The sequence below is a fragment of the Ranitomeya variabilis genome, chromosome 4, assembly GCF_051348905.1.
Source record: "Ranitomeya variabilis isolate aRanVar5 chromosome 4, aRanVar5.hap1, whole genome shotgun sequence".
NCBI classification, from domain to species: domain Eukaryota; kingdom Metazoa; phylum Chordata; class Amphibia; order Anura; family Dendrobatidae; genus Ranitomeya; species Ranitomeya variabilis.
In genome coordinates, this window is record NC_135235.1 from 562,996,644 (window position 1) to 563,019,027 (window position 22,384).

The 22,384-nt window shown below is 42.4% G+C and overlaps 1 protein-coding gene across 6 annotated transcripts in view; it reads left to right on the forward strand.

The window, feature by feature from the left end:
- Window positions 1-22,384, forward strand: part of PKIG (cAMP-dependent protein kinase inhibitor gamma) — a 101,981-nt gene that overhangs the window by 65,980 nt on the left and 13,617 nt on the right. The window contains exon 1 of one of the 6 annotated variants that reach the window (XM_077252794.1): window positions 18,439-18,560. The exons of the other annotated variants lie outside the window; for them this stretch is intronic. The gene's annotated coding sequence lies outside the window, so the exon portion shown is untranslated. Of the gene's footprint in view, window positions 1-18,438; window positions 18,561-22,384 lie in introns of those variants that run through there. 6 annotated transcript variants of the gene reach the window in all.

Sequence of the window (22,384 nt, forward strand, 5' to 3'; positions counted from 1 at the left end):
GAGGCGAGTTTGTCTTGTAGTAGCGCAACTTCTGGTCATATCAGAACGTGCAGTCTGGGATTGTACCTACATGACCTTAGGAAGCGATGTGGATGCAACCCTGACAAATTCAGCTCTGCTACATGTGTATGTAGGGAAGTATTGTGGCTCTTATGGTTTCCGCTGTTTTTGTCAGCGTCTCCCGGGTCTAAATATCACATTTCAAGTCTACATTTAATTCTTCTTTGTGACCTTTTGGCAGCCAGGGGCTTCTGTTAGTTTATGCTGAGTATGCCAGTGCTGGGACTGGTGCTGACGGTGGTAAAAATGTCACATTTATCAAATATGCAAGTGTCCTGGGCGATTCCACATGAATGTGCGATGATCTGTGTGGCTCTTCGAACAGTGGCTGAACTTGTAGTCTTCTATTAGATAAGTGTCATTTTTACTTACTGAGGAAAGTTGCCATTGTTGGAGCGCCCCCCCTTTGGCTAAACATATACTACTGGATTATAGGACACATACTAGAACTCCCCTCTAATTTTATGGTTCACAGGAGGCCACCTGTTGGAGTGCTGCGGCTTGGGGCTTGCCCATGTCACACATGAGTCGCCATTAGTCCATGTTCACATGCTCCTATTAGGTCAGTATTTTACCTCCGTATTTGCGCAGTATTTTACCTCAGTATTTGGTCAGTATTTTACCTCAGTATGTGTAAGCCAAAACCAGGAGTGGGTGATAAATACAGAAGAGGTGACGTGTTTCTATTATACTTTTTCTCTGATTTGTTCCGCTCCTGATTTTGGCTTACATATACTGAGGTAAAATACTGACCAAAAACTGAATGTGGCCATATAAAGATAATTTGTAGATGTCAAAAGAATCATTTGTAGATCTCAAAAGATCTCAAAAGAATCTCAGTGTGATGTAACTACACCTCCATTGCCTTATTAAGTCCACTTTCAAACACCTGGAGCTCATCGGTGGTATTATTTGGGTACTATGTGGCACCATTATTTACTTACTGTTTAGAATTATTATATAGGCAGGGGGGTAGCTGAATGGGGCAACCATGGCATTTTCTCACGTTCTGGGTGTTACTGACAACAACCCATTATTATTATTTTGATCTCTTATAAAAAATGGTGTTTAGCACATTTAAATGCCCAAAAAGTGCCGCCCGCTCCCATAGTACCCAGCCAAAGTTCCATTAGTATTCGGCTATATTCACTCTCCACTTTTTTTCCTCACTAATTCCATTACTGGCTGTAGTGCCCAGAAATAATGTCACAAGCTACCCTTTTTCTAGTGTCCAGATATCGGTGCCCTACAACCTGTCTAGAAAAGCGTGCGGTATAAATAATAGGAAATCCTTAAAATTTAATGGGAAAATTCGGTTCTCTCCTGTTGCTAGCCAGATATGGTGTGGTTGTTTGTTAGTCTAGTCTTTTGTTCTATTTTTATTTTTTACTTTTCTGTTGAAGAATAGATTTGATTGGTTGCAGAAAGTGACATCTTCTGGGCATTATTTATCAGTCATCCTCCCTTCACAAGAGTACAAGATACACCCACCCTGTCTTCTTTGGGCTACCACTAGTGATAAGTGAATATACCGTACTCGTTACTCGAGATTTCTCGAGCATGCTCGGGGGTCCTCCAAGTATTTTTTAGTGCTCGGAGATTTACGGTAGTTTTTCTTGCCGCAGCTGAATGATTTACATCTGTTAGCCAGCATAAGTACATGTGGGGATTCCCTAGCAACCAGGCAACCTCCACATGTACTTATGCTGGCTAACAGATGTAAATCATTCAGCTGCGGCAAGAAAAACTAAATCTCCGAGCACTAAAAAATACTCGGAGGACCCCCGAGCATGCTCGAGAAATCTCAAGACGAGTATATTCGCTCATCACTAGCTACCACCAAACCTCTCAAGGTTATGGTGTTTCTATTGTTTCACTTTTAGGCTCATGCTTCGGTACCTGTTCTTGGTGCATTGGCCCTCTGGGTCCTTGGATTGGTGCATTGGCCCTCTGGGCCCTTGGATTGGTGCATTGGCCCTCTGGGCCCTTGGATTGGTGCATTGGCCCTCTGGGCCCTTGGATTGGTGCATTGGCTCTCTGGGCCCTTGGATTAGTGCATTGGCTCTCTGGGCCCTTGGATTGGTGCATTGGCCCTCTGGGCCCTTGGATTGGTGCATTGGCCCTCTGGGCCCTTGGATTGGTGCATTGGCTCTCTGGGTCCTTGGATTGGTGCATTGGCTCTCTGGGCCCTTGGATTAATTCATTTTTTGGGGGGGATAACTGGGAGATTAACTTTTTTTTTTTTCTTCAAGTCACAAAGTCTGGAGGGCAACCAACATGCGAGTATTTGCTGCTTCACATAAGCTGCAGTCAGGTTGGGCAGAGTCACAAGGTTTCGCATGACGTGGGCATTTCTGGAGTCACCGCTAGGTATGAGCTTTAAGTGCTAATAGCCATATACTGACTGTATGTGCAACTCTGGTGCCATCACCCAGGACTATTACTTGGATGCCAGATGGCTCTGGGTAACATCACCCCAACGTCTTTTTTATGGGGTGATTACAGCCACAACATGACTGGTTCCCTGCTATCCCAGGGTCATTTCCAGTTGGCATATGGTTTGGATTTCTCTTTTGGCAGACATGTTATTATTCCGCTGTTGCCATTGGCGTGTTTGCTGTTTTTTTTTGCTCGCTGGACACATGTGACTAGCTAGTATTGTTTTTTTTTAATTATGTCTTTGGACGTTATGTGATGACGAGACAGTAATTATATGATTCAGTTTTATAACTATTGTCACATTAAATTGAGTTTGTATATTAACTTCTGCCACATTAATTATGTAGCTACGTCTCATAATATTTACCCTGACCTTGGCAAGGGACGGAAATAGACTTTTTCACTTTAAGGCTGCAATTTTAAAAAATTTTTTAAAGTGAACTGCGACCAACAAGGCCAGGCTATTGCATGGGCAAAAGGGGCAATTACCCAGGGCTCTCCATAATTTTATTTAGTCTACTTCTAAACTCCTTCTGCAGCTCATCAAGGTGTCAACGGTGGTATTATCTGGGTACTATGTGGCACCATTATTCACTTTAGGCATAATTATGTTGGCACTGTAGCTGTACTTTGAGTTGTACACGCTGAGGTCATTATAATTAAACAGAATAAAGTATAATGAATTGGGGAATATCATCCTTACAGGTGGTCCCTCCAGTCTTCATGAATGGGTATTGTTAGATACTGCTTGTGAATACAAGCAATGTTGCAGTTTACTGCATATTAACATTTTTAGCCCTTCTTTAGGTATTTTAAACTTATTTCTTTTGTTTTGTTTTTTTTGCCTTAGAGACCGACCACTGCTGCTATAAAGCAAAACATGCAGAGTGCAAGTTAGAGAGCAGCAGTGGTTGGTCTCCTAAGCAGCAAACTATAAACAAAAGGGGCAAATAAAGTGTTAATATCTCCAGAATGGTTGCAAATTTTAATAAGCAGTAAATATCAAAAGTTTGTTTTTGTAAAGAATTACCATCTATGTAAATGGGAGTAGCACTTTAATGTTTTTTCCCTATCCAAAAATGTGAACTACTTACCCTTTCCAAACCCTTTTTTCACCATAAATGTTTTCCCACTGGGCCCCCACCATTCATGATCAGCTATAAAAAGTAGGAAGAGGTTATTAATTTTGGGACAGACCAGACTTTCACCTCCACAGCGGTCAATTTAAATGAATGTCCAATATTGAAGGAGGGTGTTTGCACTTGGGCTTTATGGTTGAGCTTGATGCAGCTATGTGTAAGTAGGAGCTTTTTATATAATAGCTTAGTTCAGATACACTGTGCTCAGGTCTGCTATAGAGTATAGGACAAATTCTGCCCACGGGCCACATCTGGCCATCTGGCTGTTCCAATCTGGCCCACAGACAGAGGCAACTGATGAAAACAGTGGCCAGTGGGCTGCACCATGCCCTCCCTCGCCTGCATCCAGATATCACTGCTATAGATATCTCATACTGTATGTAGGTGGGTTATGTGGGGTCTCACTATATCGAGGGCTTATACTGTATATAGGGGTACTGTGTGAAGGCTCATACTGTATATAGCGAGGCTATTTGAGGGCTTATACTGGCTATAGGAGGCTATGTGGGGGCTTACACTGTATATAGGAGGCTATGTGGGAGGCTCATACTGTATTTAGGGAGACTTGGGGGTTCATAATGTACATAGAGGGCATCTGGGTTCTCATACTATATGTAGAGGGCTGTGTGGGGGCTCATACAGTATATAAGGGGGTCTCATCATACTGCAAAATAATAATTATAACTAATGTTAGTTTTCAGCAGAATTCATTTCAGCTTATTGGTTCCGGCCTCCACAAAAGTTAGGGGTTCTCATGTGACCCATCTGGAAAATTAATTGCCCACCCCCGCACTATAGTATAAGTGCCCCCATAGTTTAGATCCGCTGTATTATCTGTCTTGTGCCTTTTTTCTTTTTGCAGTGATGGATGATAATTATGTATTAGAATGTACATCAATCATATTTATATAATTCAACCTTACAAACGGTTTCTAGCTCTTGCCAGGGAGATTCTTGGACTCCACCATACAGTTGTTTCCAAGAAGACACGTGCAATTTTTTTCTTGACATAATGATATCATTAAATACCTGAATTTTTAGCGAATGTATGGAATTTGGAACAAAATCATTAAAAAATTGAGGAAATGGCCTCGCTTCTACTCCTAGTGAAGTCTCATCAGGTGCGTGGTCATACCTCACTCTGACCCGATGGCGGATTGATGTATGGCACACGGGATGATGACAGGCGGTGTGGCAGAGGGCAGTGATCTAGCTTACATCAGGGGTGTGTGCTTGTGCCATAGTCATGGCTTGTGTTATTGTATGTCGGCCATATGATGTCATTACTAGATGTCACTCAGCAGGTGACACATGCCAAGGAAGATCCCACACAAGTGACCAGTGATAGATTTGTCTCTCAGAGAGCTGAGCGGATCCTCTGTAGCACCACTCGTCGCCAAGAATTATACAAATGATATATTACAATCATGTCAGCTGATGACCCCATTAACATGCATTATATCAGTGGTATCCTTAGTACCCAGCAGTGGGTAATATGCCCGTTTTGATGGCACGTAACCCAGGGTCTATCGGTATGCTGGTAGTGAACTGATTGAGGCCTTTCACTTGTTGGAGTAAAATTTACCGTAGTTTCCCCAGTTATGTCGCTAAAAAAGTACTAATCTTTATTCAGTCGCAATAAAAATAGAAAAGCATCTAAAAAGCATAAAAATGCTTGTACATAATAATGTCAACCCTGATAACAGGCCTAAAATAGTGTCCACCTCCCTGCGAATGATCAAATGTATCACAATGTAAACCATGTAACATGTCTATACGCAGAGGATAACCATCACCAGCAAACCTCCCACCTGGCCCAAAAATGTTATCACAAAAGATATACATTAATAGATGGACTAATCGAGCAGCGGTGTCAGTAAACTGTGGCAGCGAAGCGTCACCTACTGTACCTGCCAGCAGCTTTTCTTTGATTAGCCAGTGCAGTGCAAAGTCACATGTGCATCACACCGCAACGATGACGTAATTTTCTTGGCTCCACTCTGGCAGTCTTAGGCTATGTTCACACATTGAGTTTTAGCTGTATTATTATTATTAACTGTATTAGTACAGTTTAATAAAGTTAGCCATATAATAATAATATTTTATTTTTATATAGCGCTAACATATTCCGCAGCTCTTTACAGGTTGCACACATTATCATCGCTGTCCCCGATGGGGCTCACAATCTAAATCCCCTATCAGTATGTCTTTGGAATGTGGGAGGAAACCAGAGAACCTGGAGGAAACCCACGCAAACACGGGGAGAACATACAAACTCCCTGCAGATGTTGTTCTTGGTGGGATATGAACCCAGGACTCCAGCCACAAGGCTGCAGTGCTAACCACTGAGCCACCGTGTGAACGTAAACAATGCCTGACCAACTCCATGCTCTACCAATGTGTGAAAATAAACAATGCCTGACCAACTCCATGCCCTACCAATGTGTGACCATAAACCATGCCTGATCAACTCCATGCCCTACCAATGTGTGAAAGTAAACAATGCCTGACCAACTCCATGCCCTACCAATGTGTGAAAGTAAACAATGCCTGACCAACTCCATGCCCTACCAATGTGTGAAAGTAAACAATGCCTGACCAACTCCATGCCCTACCAATGTGTGAAAGTAAACAATGCCTGACCAACTCCATGCCCTACCAATGTGTGAAAGTAAACAATGCCTGACCAACTCCATGCCCTACCAATGTGTGAAAGTAAACAATGCCTGACCAACTCCATGCCCTACCAATGTGTGACAGTAAACAATGCCTGACCAACTCCATGCCCTACCAATGTGTGAAAGTAAACAATGCCTGACCAACTCCATGCCCTACCAATGTGTGAAAGTAAACAATGCCTGACCAACTCCATGCCCTACCAATGTGTGACAGTAAACAATGCCTGACCAACTCCATGCCCTACCAATGTGTGAAAGTAAACAATGCCTGACCAACTCCATGCCCTACCAATGTGTGAAAGTAAACAATGCCTGACCAACTCCATGCCCTACCAATGTGTGACAGTAAACAATGCCTGACCAACTCCATGCCCTACCAATGTGTGAAAGTAAACAATGCCTGACCAACTCCATGCCCTACCAATGTGTGAAAGTAAACAATGCCTGACCAACTCCATGCCCTACCAATGTGTGACAGTAAACAATGCCTGACCAACTCCATGCCCTACCAATGTGTGAAAGTAAACAATGCCTGACCAACTCCATGCCCTACCAATGTGTGACAGTAAACAATGCCTGACCAACTCCATGCCCTACCAATGTGTGAAAGTAAACAATGCCTGACCAACTCCATGCCCTACCAATGTGTGACAGTAAACAATGCCTGACCAACTCCATGCCCTACCAATGTGTGAAAGTAAACAATGCCTGACCAACTCCATGCCCTACCAATGTGTGACAGTAAACAATGCCTGACCAACTCCATGCCCTACCAATGTGTGACAGTAAACCATGCCTGACCAACTCCATGCCCTACCAATGTGTGAAAGTAAACCATGCCTGACCAACTCCATACCCTACCAATGTGTGACAGTAAACAATGCCTGACCAACTCCATGCCCTACCAATGTGTGAAAGTAAACAATGCCTGACCAACTCCATGCCCTACTAATTCAATTTCCCCTGCTACAGTTCCAATCGTGGAATTATTCATGAACTCCTGTAACCTTTAGAGTGGAAGCAAAGCTGAACTTTGGGATCCTGAAAGATACAGCAGAAAGAAAACACAGCAAAACCTGCTTTTTGTCTGCAGCTCTTCTACTGTCAATAAATCAAATTTTGGCTGCAGAAAAAAACGCCACAAAAAAAGCAACATGTGAACATTAGGCTACTGATGTCTAATTGACTTGATGTCCTGTAAATCGAACAATCGCACCATGTCTAGCATTTAATACTATACCGGTAATGCACATTCACTTCACTGGCGCTGAGCTGCTATACCAAACCCCAGCTGGAGACAGTGGTGGCGCGCTTTTGGAGTGAAGACAGACATGTTTTTAATTCTCTCTTCAATGTTGGACTTGCATCTTGAAGCATTGTGAAATCCTAACAGAACAATATCCTATTATAATAATTGCAGTAAAAGTGCACTGCTATTAATTAAAACCGGTTATAATGTCCCTAAGGATAATAATAATGCCGTTAAATAGAAGTATGCCCTGACTGATGCCCAGTACGACACCGTGTGCTAGTAACTAGTGCTGACGTATAACACATCTGTGATATCTAAGTAAACCATACAATCATTGGTCAGTTATACAACCCTATAGAAGAGGAAATGTATAACGTGCCGCAGATGGGGACCCCAACACAGCAGTGAAACCCATCTTGTCTTTGGCAGGAGTAAAGCTGTCTGCCATCAGCTGTGCCCGTGTGGCATCACTTTTATATCTGGATGTAATGACTATTATCATCTTCGTGCATCGGGGCGGGACTGTGGGTAGGGTTTTGGGCTCTGCCGTAACCTTCTGCATTTGTACAAGCATCCGTTTTTATATTTCGCACTAGCACCACCCTTTCTGCTGGTCTCCCAGTGGTCTCCAGCAAAAATGGCACAGGTGGCGTGGCGGCGCATGGGCAGATTCTGACCTCGGCTCAATGACTTTGTGAGATCTCAATCTGCGCATGCATCATTTTGCTGAAGACATTCAGATGTCAATCTGCACATGCGCTGTCACCGGCGCCATTTTGCTGAAGACCAATGGGAGATGAGTGTGTGCAAGTGCCGCCAGCAGCAAGGGTCTTGTACAAACGCAGAGGCGAAAACCCTACCCACAGTCCCGCCTAATGCATGAAGAGCATAGCATAATGCGTCAAAACTTGTAAGGTGCATTAAAGAAGAAACAGGATGCGGATTTCTTCCCTACAGGTATCTATTACAGGGAATTGTGTCAGTCTTTGCAATGTAATTTGGAGACAACAAGAGATAGAGGCTGAAACAGAATTCAGGGGTGTGTCAATTGTCAAAATGTGTGGTTTACTAACTGTGAGGGATTTATCATTAAGAGATTAACATTGCCTGACTACATTAGTCCGTCAATGCCCCCTCCTGTGATATAGGCAGCTCGCTGTCTATAGACCATGAACTGGGATATAAATTGGTGTGCATGCAGCGTGTAAGGGCATGTTCACACTGGCAACTGGACGGAAAAATAATTACCGTATTAAATATCCTGCAGTAAATATATAAACAACATAGTGCATGAAATAATACACGGTACTTTAGTTAACATATTTTTTTATTTAAAAAAAAATAAAAAAATGGGAAAGCCATCCAACCACTCCACGGTGACCGTAATTGAGACAGTCCTAACTCTAATATTAAAAACCTTATCGTTTTTATCACTCCGTTTGCATCATGTTCATATAAAGGTGTGACCTACTTTTCCTTTGAGCTGGGAATTATATTGATGTGGTCTCATTTGACAAACGGTAAGATTTGTAATATTTAGGCTATGTGCACACGTTCAGGATTTTTAGCGTTTTTTTCCGCCAAAAACCGCATAAGCATCCCATCATTTTTAATGCATTCCACATTTTTTGTGTGCACATGCTGCGTTTTTTTTCTGCGGCGGAATCGCATTCCAGAAAAAAATGCGGCATGTTCATTCTTTGTGCGGAATCGCGGTAATTCGGCACACATAGGAATGCATTGATCCGCTTAAGCGGATCATGTGCGATTGGTACCCAGGGTGGAGGAGACGACTCTCCTCCAGGCCCTGGGAACCATATACCTGTAAAGAAAAAAAAAAAAGAATTAAAATAAAAAATTGTGATATTCTCACCTTCCGGCAGCCTTCCTGCTCCACGCGATGTTCCCGTTCCCAGTGATGCCTTGGGACAATGACCTGTGATGACGTAGCAGTCTCGCGTGATGCTACGTCATTACTGGGATCGGGAGCTGCGAGGAGCGAGAACGCTGCGGGGAACGCTGGAAGGTGAGAATATCACGATTTTTTATTATTTGTAACATAGCATAGCATAGGCAGCATCAATAGTAAAAAGTTGGTCACACTTGTCAAACACTATGTTTGACAAGTGTGACCAACCTGTCAATCAGTTTTCCAAGCGATGCTACAGATTGCTTGTAAAACCATAGCATTCTGCAAGCTAATTACGCTTGTAAAACGCTAGTGTTTAGCGGGAATGCGCATGCCAATTCCGCATGTGTATTTTCCACTGCAGGGAGTTGCAAAATTGCCGCAGAAATTTCCGTGGCAATTTTGCAACGTGTGCACATAGCCTAATTAAGAGTTAGGACTGTCCCAGTTACGGTCACCGTGGAGTTGGTTGGATGGCTTTCCCATTTTTTTTTAAGTTATTTATTTTTTAATCAAAAAAACATGTTAACTAAGTATCGTTTTAATGCACTCTGCTGTTTATTTAAAGCAGGGTATTTAACCATTAATTTTCTGTCTGTGGTTTTGTGTATAGACCATGTACATACAGAGCCTGATGTGAGTGGGTTTATCTTTCTCTACCCTATGTTCATACATTCTGTATTCAAATTAATTAATAATGCATAAAAACCACATAGAAATAGCACAAAATAAAAATAGAAAAATTAAGTTTTGCAAAACAAATGAACATAATTTCTCTCCTGTTTTTATAGCGGGCAGCGTAGTTTGCAGCTTGGTTATGAAGGGGTTAACCGTAGACCAGCTGCTCTGAAGATGAACAGCTGCTGTAGCAAAGCATGATGGGAGGTTACATTTTATCAAATTACCATAACTCCCGCCAGCAGATGTTTTCACCACAATTGTCGCAGGCGCTTACAGCATTAACCAGGAGGTGAACAGCTGAACGTTACTTCCACTGATCTATCAGAATTTAATGTCTGTGTTATAGGCTGTGTATTATGTCCGTCACACTGGGGGCAGCCATTTTTTTTTAACCAAAAGGTCACTGTCCAAAAATTGACACTGGATCAAAATTATAAAATCTAGTCCCAACAAAACAGGGGGAAATGTACATTACAACCAGTCTGGTGATGACTTTCTTTAGGAAAATGAAAGCTACAAACTGATTGGTAGTTATGGTCAATAGCGCCCTGGTTTTTAGCCTATTGTTGGTGCACAAAATGGCCGCAGCGCCTTCAGCAGTGTGGAAGCCTTTTATACCTTTTTAAATGGACTGTCTCGTTAAGGTAACCCCTGGTCATGCGTCCTCTCTGGACAAACAGTTGAAAACTGCCTAAGGCCCCTCAATGGCAAATGTACTATAGCGATACAAGTCCCATATTACTAACAGATTATCTTGTACTCTTAAAGGGGCTTTCCTTAGTATGTGACATCTGTGTTTGAGCATTGGGGGGGCCTCACCCTCTGGATCTTTGCTTATTAGGGGGGGCTACAGTGCCCCATCAAGAATTGTATGCTTGTCTTTCTCTGGCATTGACACTCAGTCCCATTTTAAGTGATTTTATATAGACAAATTTAATTTTAAAATCATCGTATACTCCAGTTACTTAGCTCATTTTTTTTTTTAATATGGCTTATTTAGCAGCGTTTTTTAAGTTTCTTCCCCTGCAAACCAATTATGTCTAGCATTCCCTGATATACTATAACAGCTGTAGACCCACGAGTTGGAGACCATTTGCATAGGGCCTTTAATGATCTGCGTCGATACGTTGCTTCCACAAATCATATCAAGTTTTGTCTAGTTGTTTATAAGGGATCTTGACAGGCTTATTGCCCTGTTCATTTCCTGTAATTCGTTTATATATGTTTTTTATGGTCATCCCGGCCTACGTCTGGTAAGGTTCATAGAAATGCTAATAAAAGTGTTTTATATGTTCCTGGTTATGAGCTTGTGCCTCATCAATCAATAAGTTACATCCCATAACACTAATGGGTGGATAGAGACTACTCCTAAACAGAGAAAAATCAATGAAATTTCTTATGGCAAGTGCCATACATTTGAGTTATTTTATTACCCATTTATTTTTGTATAACATATTATGTACAAATAGCTCAAATGCAGTTCACAATCCTTCTCTGCTACCACACCATACTATCCAGTATGGTGGATATACTGCTGTGGGTCAAATATTTCCTATTTTATCCCTATCACTCAACATCCACTATGTTAACTTCTAGCTTAGATCATTGATACCCTGGCTGCTGAGTTTTATAAGATTAAAATAAATTTTGGCATTATTAGGGGTGAATGTTGGACCCATGGCAGTTCCAACTATACAGGTGTTAAATTATTATACTCTGCACAGTAAACCACTGTTTAGCTTGATATGACCAATCATATAATAGATTGTATACAATACTTCTCAGTTCTATACAATAGCACACTGTTCCTGAAAGATTCCTTATATTGAGGTGCGTAGTCTGGTTTTGCTTTTTGGCTAAACTCCCTTCATTACTCCACACTACCCATCTTTATGTTTCACTATTGCAACACTAAAAACTTTGCTGGTCTTTTTGATGCTGGATGACCTTTTTCACGTCATGCTGTAAGGTGGCTTTAAAGCAGTAATTTTATATGGTTTTATTTCATTATATAATGGGCTATACAACAACAGGATATGAGTCTTGAGCAATTTTAAGAATTATTTTTAAGGTTACTTACGTAATATTTTCCAAAGCATGTTTATATTTGGGTGGTCTCAAAACCTTCTTCAGCTCTTCACGAAATATTTTGTTGAGGTCTCCGATGATCAAAATCAGATGGCAAAATTATATAATTGAGGTTAATATCCTCGGCGGACTTGTGGGAGGGAATATCTTTGGAAAAGTGAGCTGTTAATCATGTGCAACAACGTCATGATAATTGCAAAGTAATAGTTTCAAGATGGTCCCCATTTTATTCCGGTCTCCTGCTCTTACAGGAAAAGACTGTCAAGAAGGAGACGGTCACTTCTGCGCCACTCTGGATTACACTGATGAAAGTTAGAAAATTGTCTTTGCTCCCAAGTCACAATGTAGATCAGCCACTCTCATCTATTCCTGACCGCGGATGTTAAACAATCGCTGATCGGCTATATGCAAGTTGTTTGGCGGTTGTTTAACAGCTCATCTGTACGCACAGAACAACTGTTAACCTGATGTTCTATATGCACAGAACGCATTATCGTCAGCACGTCCTGTTTACACAAAGGGATGTGCCGCCATGAACAATATTTTATAAGCTTGCTTGAAAATCCTTTCACCCGACGAACGTGTGTTTTTATTTGTGCTCAGCAATTGCTGACTCTTTCCCAATCACCAGCCTGTCGAAATGAGCTTTTAAAGCGCCTCTGTAAAGTGGATCATTGTGATAGGTTATCTTTTAACGCAGTGTGAAAGTGACTATTTTGGCCTCTATATCCAGCAGAACAGGCAGCAGATAGTGGGAGCCTTTCCCGGTTAGATAACCTGTCACCGTTTGACATTGAGCATGTGTGCAGAATGCTGATCGCTTCGTCTCAGGAGACTCTGCTCCTTCTTGGCACCTGTCAGTTCCCCAGACATCAGCCGACACATCCTTGTGGTCTGATCATCCACTTAGATATTCTTTTCTCATGACAGTCTACCTGGCAATCTAAAGAAAACGTATATTTGTGTATTCCCAGCGCTGAAGATTTAAAGGGGTTGTCCGAGTTATGGATAGAAATAATAATAATAATAGAAGTACGGTACTATGTAACGTATAAAATAAAGCAAAAAGGCACAATTAAATCCCACAAAATAATAAAATCTAAATATTTGGTATCCACATAGTCCTAATAACCTGTGCTGGGAATATTTCCTATTAAAAGGCTCGAGGAGCAAAAGAAAAGCATACAGTGCATACTAATAAAATTGATATTCCATACCTATTTTGGCCCTTGATTTATAGCAGACATACCGGTCCGCAGAGTTTGATTGGGTCGTTGCCCTTTTATGTTCTTCTCATGTGAATGAGCTATAAATTGAAAAAAAAAATTAAAAAAAAATCGGTGACCCTTCAGGACAGATGGGGTTAACAGAGCTAGACTTTGATCCTTTTTGGCTATGCTGCGCTTCCTTTGGCTGCAGCCGCCTAGCGTAATAAAGTGGACTGGCGCTTGTAGGTGATGAGAGCTGGCACCGCTACCCACGACCGACGCTCCACAACGCTGTAATGTGTCGTTTTGGGGCTGACTTGTATGGAGGATTATGGGATTTCCCCCCTGTGCAGCTGATGGCGGTTTTTGAGCCACCATCAATAACTGCCACAACCTTCATTGTCTGCCCAGGAAAACGGGTTAACCCTTAGGGGACTGCTTTTATCATGGGATTTCTGGCTGTGAAAGGGTTGCACCTGGTTTGCATGGTTTCCAGATGCTATAAGTAAAATGAAATATGATAGCAGCCTGCGACCCACACACTTGTCAACGTACAGTGGAAATAAGGACACGGAAAATCAACTGCATCACCTGTTTTTATTTAAATTTTTTTTTTTTTTCCTTAAGGTGGAATCTGTGTAATGAAGTGTTCAGTTGAGCTGTAATACCAGTTGCGGCCCTTGCACAAGAGTGTCGCTGTCTCTGGAGTAGAAACAGCTAGGCCTTACTATATGAAGGCCCCTCATACAAAAATTCCTAAAATCTATTTTAATGGCACCAATTTGGTTCTTGAAGGTTTGGTTCTTGAACCTATTAGCAGGTATTTGCTATGTAATCCGAGAGTAGCATAATATACAACAAGACTCTGATTCCAGGGATGTCACTTTTATTAAGTTGTGTGTTTTAGTTTCAATGCAATCAGTGTTTTATCATCAGGACATTCACTGCAGGACTAGGTGTCAGGTGCAGACCAGTCAGGTTAATCTGTGTAACCACTTCCCCACCACAGAATAGCAGCTTTCTACCTATGCACAGTGTATACAGAAAGCTGCCAATCAGTGGTATGGGCTGGGCTATACAGAGCTCAGTATTCAGAAAACTGGTAGATCTGTAGCGGAGAAAATAGGAATTCTTTCAAAACTGCATCAGGCAGCCGAATAAGTGACAGATCGCTGGAATCGGGCTGTCTGCCCCTACATCATGCAGGCCTGCCAGGTTACTTGTTTTCTATTTTCTGTAAAAGTACTTTAGTTAGAATCTTGAAAATCTAGGTAATCCTCAGGTATATAGTTGTTAGTAATTTCCAGTTATTCATATATTTTTATGTTACAGACATTTCGGTATAACAACCTTTTTTGGGGACTACCCCATATTCACGCACCTGGGGCCTTTTAGGCCTGTACTAGGTTTACATGTGATACTCAGTCTTTTTGTCTGTATTGTTGCTGGGGAAGAACTTTTATGACTCTGCTATTGCTGGGAAGAGTGTGGATTCTGCATGACAGCGCTGCTATATTTGTCCAGCAAAGAAGGAAAGAAAATCGGAGCGTTTCTGTTCTACTTGCGGACAAAATGTATGCAAGGAACATTCAGCCGAAAAAATAATATGCGAGAATTGTCGGGGGAATATGTAAAGTTACAAATAAATATTCCTGCACCAAGTTTGCTACAACCAAAAAATGTTTTCATAAAAATATTGCCTATAAAATGCCTATATTTGGCGTGTCCATTTACTTACTTTTTTGTTGTTTTATGCACATAATTATGTTCTGAAATATACACATCTTAGGCTGTGTTCCCAGTAGCGCTGGGGTTCGCCAGAAAGGGGATCCATAATGGATCTGACCTCCTGGTAACTCCAGGATTCCGCCAGCCTTAGCTGGGGTCACCAGGAGGTCAGATCCATTACGGAATCCCGTCCTGGCGGACCCCTGCGCTAGTGGGAATGCATCCTTACTTTGCAATAAACTTTGAAAAGTATTTTTATTTGAGTTATTCCATGATAATTGTAAACAGGCCTAAAAGGCCCCAGGTGTGTGAATGTGTAGATTTCTATGGGTGTGCGTTCTAGGGTTAAGGTTGCCATACACAATATTGTAACCTTGGCCAAAGCCTTCAATGTTAGGGTGCTCAGCTGACAGTCTTCTGTTCTTGTGGGCCTCTCTCATAGAGGGCACAGGAGCACTCCGCTGCCTGTTTCATCGAATGTATGGACATCATTCAGATGTCAGTTTTGCATCCGTTTTTTTTTTTCACAGATACAACACGCACCCATTATAATTTATGGTCCTATTTATATACATGTCCGTTTTTTTCCGGTCTTGCAGATTAAAAGTGCCAACAAAAGTCTATGGGGCTGTGAAAAACACGTACAGAACACGGATGGCATCGGTATACCATCCATGGGCTGTACGTAATTAACATTGCAAAGTATTAGAGAAGCTTTGTCATTTATTATTTATCTAGCTGTGAAAAAGACTGATGGTAAAAACGGATACACGGACGACACACAGATGGTAACAATGGACACACAGATGACACACTGATGGTAACAATGGACACACAGATGGTAACAATGGACACACAGATGGTAACAATGGACACACAGATGGTAACAATGGACACACAGATGGTAACAATGGACACACAGATGACACACTGATGGTAACAATGGACACACTGATGGTAACAATGGACACACAGATGGTAACAATGGACACACAGATGGTAACAATGGACACACAGATGGTAACAATAGACACACAGATGGTAACAATGGACACACAGATGGTAACAATGGACACACAGATGACACACTGATGGTAACAATGAACACAGATGGTAACAATGGACACACAGATGGTAACAATGGACACACAGATGACACACTGATGGTAAACACAGACACACGGATGACACTGATGGCAACAATGGACACACTGATGATGCACGGATGGTGAAAACGGACACATGGATGACACACTGGTAACAACAGACACACGGATGGTAAAAATGGACACACGGACTGAACACTGATGGTAACAACAGACACACGGATGACACACTAGTAACAACGGACACACGGATGACATACCGATGGTAACAACGGACACACGGATGACATACCGATGGTAACAACGGACACACGGATGACACTGATGGTAACAACGGACACACGGATGACACTGATGGTAACAACGGACACACGGATGACACACTGATGGTAACAACGGACACACGGATGATACACTAGTAACAACGGTCACACCGATGACATACCGATGGTAACAACGGACACACGGATGACATACCGATGGTAACAACGGACACACGGATGACACACTGATGGTAACAACGGACACACGGATGACACTGATGGTAACAACGGACACACGGATGATACACTAGTAACAACGATCACACCGATGACATACCGATGGTAACAACGGACACACGGATGACACACTGATGGTAACAACAGACACACGGATGACATACCGATGGTAACAACGGACACACGGATGACACTGATGGTAACAACGGACAAACGGATGACACTGATGGTAACAACGGTCACACCGATGACATACCGATGGTAACAACGGACACACGGATGATACACTAGTAACAACGGACAAACGGATGACACTGATGGTAACAACGGACACACCGATGACATACCGATGGTAACAACGGACACACGGATGACATACCGATGGTAACAACGGACACACGGATGATACACTAGTAACAATGGACACACGGATGACACACTGATGGTAACAACGGACACACGGATGACGCACTGATGGTAACAACGGACACACGGATGACACACTAGTAACAACGGACACACGGATGACACACTGATGGTAACAACGGACACACGGATGACACACTAGTAACAACGGACACACGGATGACACTGATGACACCGGTGCGCTCTTTTCACGTACGTGTTTAAATATGGACGTGTGAATGAGGCCTTGGGCAGTGCAGGATTACTTCTTCCCAATGAGCTGCAGCCGTAACACAACCCTGAGTTTCCCTCCTGGACAGCGCACACATCCCTCACTATATGAGCCTTATATAAGAGCACGCACATTCTAAATTGTTTCCAAGCTGTGATATTAAGTTTTATAAGAACATTTTTCCATTCTTTGGGTTTTCCAGCGCTCTGTTGCCCAGAAGTTTATAAAAGAAGATTATCCTGTTGTTCCAAAGAGACTTTAGTAACTGTTTTGGCAGCAAAGATACGTGGAACTGCCAGTACCGCTGGCAACCGGCTGAGCAGAGGGTAAGAGGCGGGCACACGTAACGTCTGTCAGTCTCAAAGATCTTCGCTACTTAATTAGTGTTATGGTTTACAGGAGATTGTATTTCTAGCCCTGAAATCTCGTTAGTAAAGCCATGACTGATCTGTATGAGCTCGTCATGGTTTTATCTGGGGTGCCTATTGGGAAGACTTCCTGTGATCCTACAAAAATAAAGGTTTCTTACGGGCTTCAGAATTGGGGGAAGGGACTTTGAATATATCTTACCTTTTAGCCAAAGTATTTAGCCTAACCTTTCCTTTTGATCGCCGAAGATCCCAGCATCATGATTAACCTATTGGGGCTTATTAAATGAGCGAGGGTTTTTGCGGATGTGATGGGATTGACTCCTTCAGTCTTTTAAGGACACTATCCTGTGTGCTTTCCTATGACCCGTCTTCTGCACTCACATCGGGATAATAGATGTAGTTTTTTATAAGCAGCTTTTCCTGAACATGTGCCGGTGACTGAGGACGAGACATTATTTCATCCTTGCTCCGATGACTCACGCCGAGCATTGACTACAGGCTATACAGGTTTCTGCGGCGACTCACCAGGAAAAGCAAATGATTTTCAATTTTCGGTTCCTGGTTACGTGATTGATGCAAAGTCAGATCTTAAGGAAATTGACACAAGTTCAGTCCCCCAAAATTCACAGGTATTTGTGTGAGGTATGTATATGACATGCGTGTGACAGCACTGCCTCATTCTTTCTGGTCTCATTCATTCTTGAAGATGCTTATATAGGAGTCCTCTGCTCCGCCAGTGTAGACGTGGACAAGCCGAAGGACTGGTGAGTTGTTTACATGGTTTTTATACATAGGCTTATTTTTTTTTTCCTTCTATATTTTCTGCTGTTGGGCCTTAAAGGGTAACTCCAGACCAACCATTTAAAAAAGTTTCCTCCTGTGCCAAGATCACACAGTTTGTGTTTGCCTTCTTCTAGCATTGAGATTATTTCTATTTCCAGATTAGCAGCGCTTGTGTTTGCAGAACCTTCAGCCTTTTTCTCTGGGATATACTGTATACTGAGTGTTTGTACAGCACATAGTACACATTCCTCCCAAGTCCCTAGACAACAAATACTTGGCATAGCACACTATCACAGATACAGAGCACTGCGCCTTCTACAGAGATTCTCTGCTAATCTGGACATTGCACTGAAGCTAAATCCCAACCAAAATTCTAGAATTTTTCTTAGCTGAATTAATAGTTACAGGAAAAAATGTTGCAGTTTTCTGACTTTCCACTAGATGTCAGCACTAAAGATCACTCCTGAAATCGGAAACCTCTTGCTGTACAGCCTGCTGTAAAGTCACTGTTCTTACTCACTATTACTAGTTGATTGACAACTGCCATGACAAAAAGGTCGTGATTGTAGTGATTAAAGATTTACAAGAGTAAGTTACAGTTGTACTCCCAGCATTAATAGGAGAAATGTTTGATTCTGCGTTGAAGCAGAACTGTTCCGCTAATGTAGAGACAGCTGGGGGTGATACAGAAACTATTACGGGTGCCTGTGACACGTGAAGACTCCCTTGTATCATTTTGGTGTCTGCAGGATTTGCCGTGGGATGCCATCTTGTAAGGATGCGCTAATTATGGATGTCATGTGTAATTAGGCTGTTCCTTATTGTTCTCCTCTTTCGTTGAGTCAGTCTGTATGAACAGCAGAGGAGCATCCCTGACTCATAGCTAATAAGTGAAGATGTGCTTTTGGCTACCAGGACCTTCACATAGTTGGCCCCTTTCATATTTAGTCATAATCGCAGTGCTGTATACAATCATAAGCTACATGGTGACATCTGACGCCGTGCCAGCGCCGCTGCTGCAACGTAGACCGGGTCCTACTGGGTTGTACGAGATTAGGAAAGGTCTGTTTTGGGGGTTTTTTTGTTTTGTTTTTATTTTCTCCCTGAAACTCCGCCACTTTTGCTCATAGGCTGTGTCTAGTATTGCGCTTTTTTTTTTTTTTTTTTAATTGTGCTGAGCTGCAATACCAAGAACAGCCATGGGCAATAGTGGCACTGTTTCAGGAAAACGGCAGGCTTTATCAATTAATAGGGTTAGTCTGGTTCCCATCATGCTTATGGCCCCCATACATTAAATACCTACAACGTATTCCATCACCTATAGTGTCCCAGTATAAAAATAAATACCATATATACTCATGTATAAGCAGAGATTTTCAGCACATTTTTTTGTGCTGAAAATGCCCCCCTCGGCTTATACACGAGGCATTGTCCCATAGGGTCAGTGGGGGAGGGGGAGTGGCAGGAGCCTGCGGCTGTCACATCATACTCACCCACTCCTCGCGCCATCGCTGCAAGTCCTCCCTGCATCGCTCTGTTGTCCCGGCGAGGCAGCTTGTTCCTGTGTTCAGCGGTCACGTGGTACCGCTCATTAAAGTAATGAATATGGACGTGTCTCCACTCCCATAGGGGTGGAGTGCATATTCATTACTTTAATGAGCAGTACCATGTGACCGCTGAACACAGGAACAAGCTGCCTCGCCGGGACAACAGAGATGCAGGGACGTGCGTGAGGAGGAGGGGGGAGCCGAGCAGAGCCATGCATACAACAGGGGGAGGACGGAGAGCCTTGCACGCAACAGGGGGAGGACAGAGGAGCCTTGCACGCAACAGGGGGAGCCACACATACCAGGGACAATGCATACCCGAGTCGATAAGCTTACCCAGTTTTCCGTGGCAAAATTAGGTGCCCCGGCTTATACTCAGGTTGGCTTATACTCGAGTATATACGGTATAATATATACATATATATAAATATATAATTCCTTTTTCTTTTTTTTAGGTTATGTCAGTAGGTTTTGCAATATAATCTGACAGCAGCATGATGTAGGGGCAGAAACCCTGATGTCTCCTATGTATTACTTACTGAGCTGCTTGCTCTAATTTTTTAACAATCACTCTATTTTCTGCCACAGATCTCCCAGTTCTGCGAACACTGAGCTCTGTGTAACCCCGCCCACACCACTGATTGGCTGCTTTGTGCCTATGCACAATGTACACAGAAAGCTGCCAATCTTTGGGCGGGGTTATAAAGAACTCATGAATATTTAGGACTACCTGGCAGTAGATTTACTAGTACTCTCATCTCCTGCTGTTTAAAACGGTGATTTTCATCAAAACCACACTAAGCAGCCTAGTAAGTGGTACATCACTAGAATCAGGGTTTCTGCCCTTATATCATGCTGCTCTTAGATTACATTGCAGATACATCCTGACAGATTCCCATGAACTGAATTAGTGTTATTTACTATAGTATTCCATATGTTTTTGTGGTATATACACCTGCCAGATGGAGGCCAAATGGTTAACATTTGGGCCCCGGTGGAACGTGAAGTGGCGGTGCTCCAGAATCACTTTCTGTACTTAGCGGTTCGTAATGATTTTTGTATCAATCGATTACTTGACATTACATTGTTGAATTAATTGCGGTTTGCAGCCCTCATTAACTTTAGACAATGATGGGTGCAAAGTTATCATTTATTTATTTAGTTTTTTTGTTTTTTAGTGGCCAATGAAACTTATTGGGTGCCATGAAAAACCATGAAAACTTAACTCTGTAGCATATCTAGTATTTGCCATGTACTCTCCACTGTAATAGGGGTTGGTGGGGAAATCAAGTTATCACTTATCCAAGCAGAGCGCTCGGCAGCCCCGTAGGGAATGAATGGATGGGCAGACGGGCATGCTCACTGCTGCTCCATTCTAACAGGGATGCTATGTTATCGCCTACCCTGTGGATAGGTGATACCGTGTCACCAGACAACCCCTTTTCTCCTGCATTTACATTAGCAGTCATTGCATTTTTTCACCTGATTACCAAAGATCCTCCAACGTGTTTCCACTATCCCTGGTTAGCGACATATAGAGTAACCCCCTGATAAAGCGAAGGTGTATGTGGGCATTGGGTGTAAGGATATATGTATGTATGTATGTGCATATATGTAATATATATATATATATATATATCTATATATATATATATATATATATATCTATATATATATATATCAGTGTAGACTGTACAACTTTGTACATTGGAGGTATCTGGTTCACATTTTGATCAAGTCGTGTGAGCCCATCACCCAGCCACAAAGCAACCTCTCTAGATGGGAACCTATACTAATAGACTTGCCTCTCTTGGGCCTAGGACTACAAAATGAAAGAGCGGGGGGGTGACTAATCTAATTTTAAAGCAATCTTTAAGCCGGGGTCACACTGCACACAGACTCCGGAGCTATATGACATATTACAGGTCAGGGGAGGTGATAATGTTATATCAGTACAGCCAGAGTCGCACTGTACACAGGCTTTGGAGCGATATAACATTACAGGTCAGGGGAGGTGATAATGTTATATCGGTACAGCTGGTGTCACATTATACACAGGCTCTGGAGCGATATAACATTACAGGTCAGGGGAGGTGATAATAACATTTATATAGGTACAGTTGGGGTCACATTGTACACAGGCTCCATACCTATATAACATATTGCAGGTCAGGGGAGGTGATAATAACCTTATATTGGTACAGCTGGCGTCTCACTATACACAGGCACTGGTGGGATATAAGATATTACAGATCCAG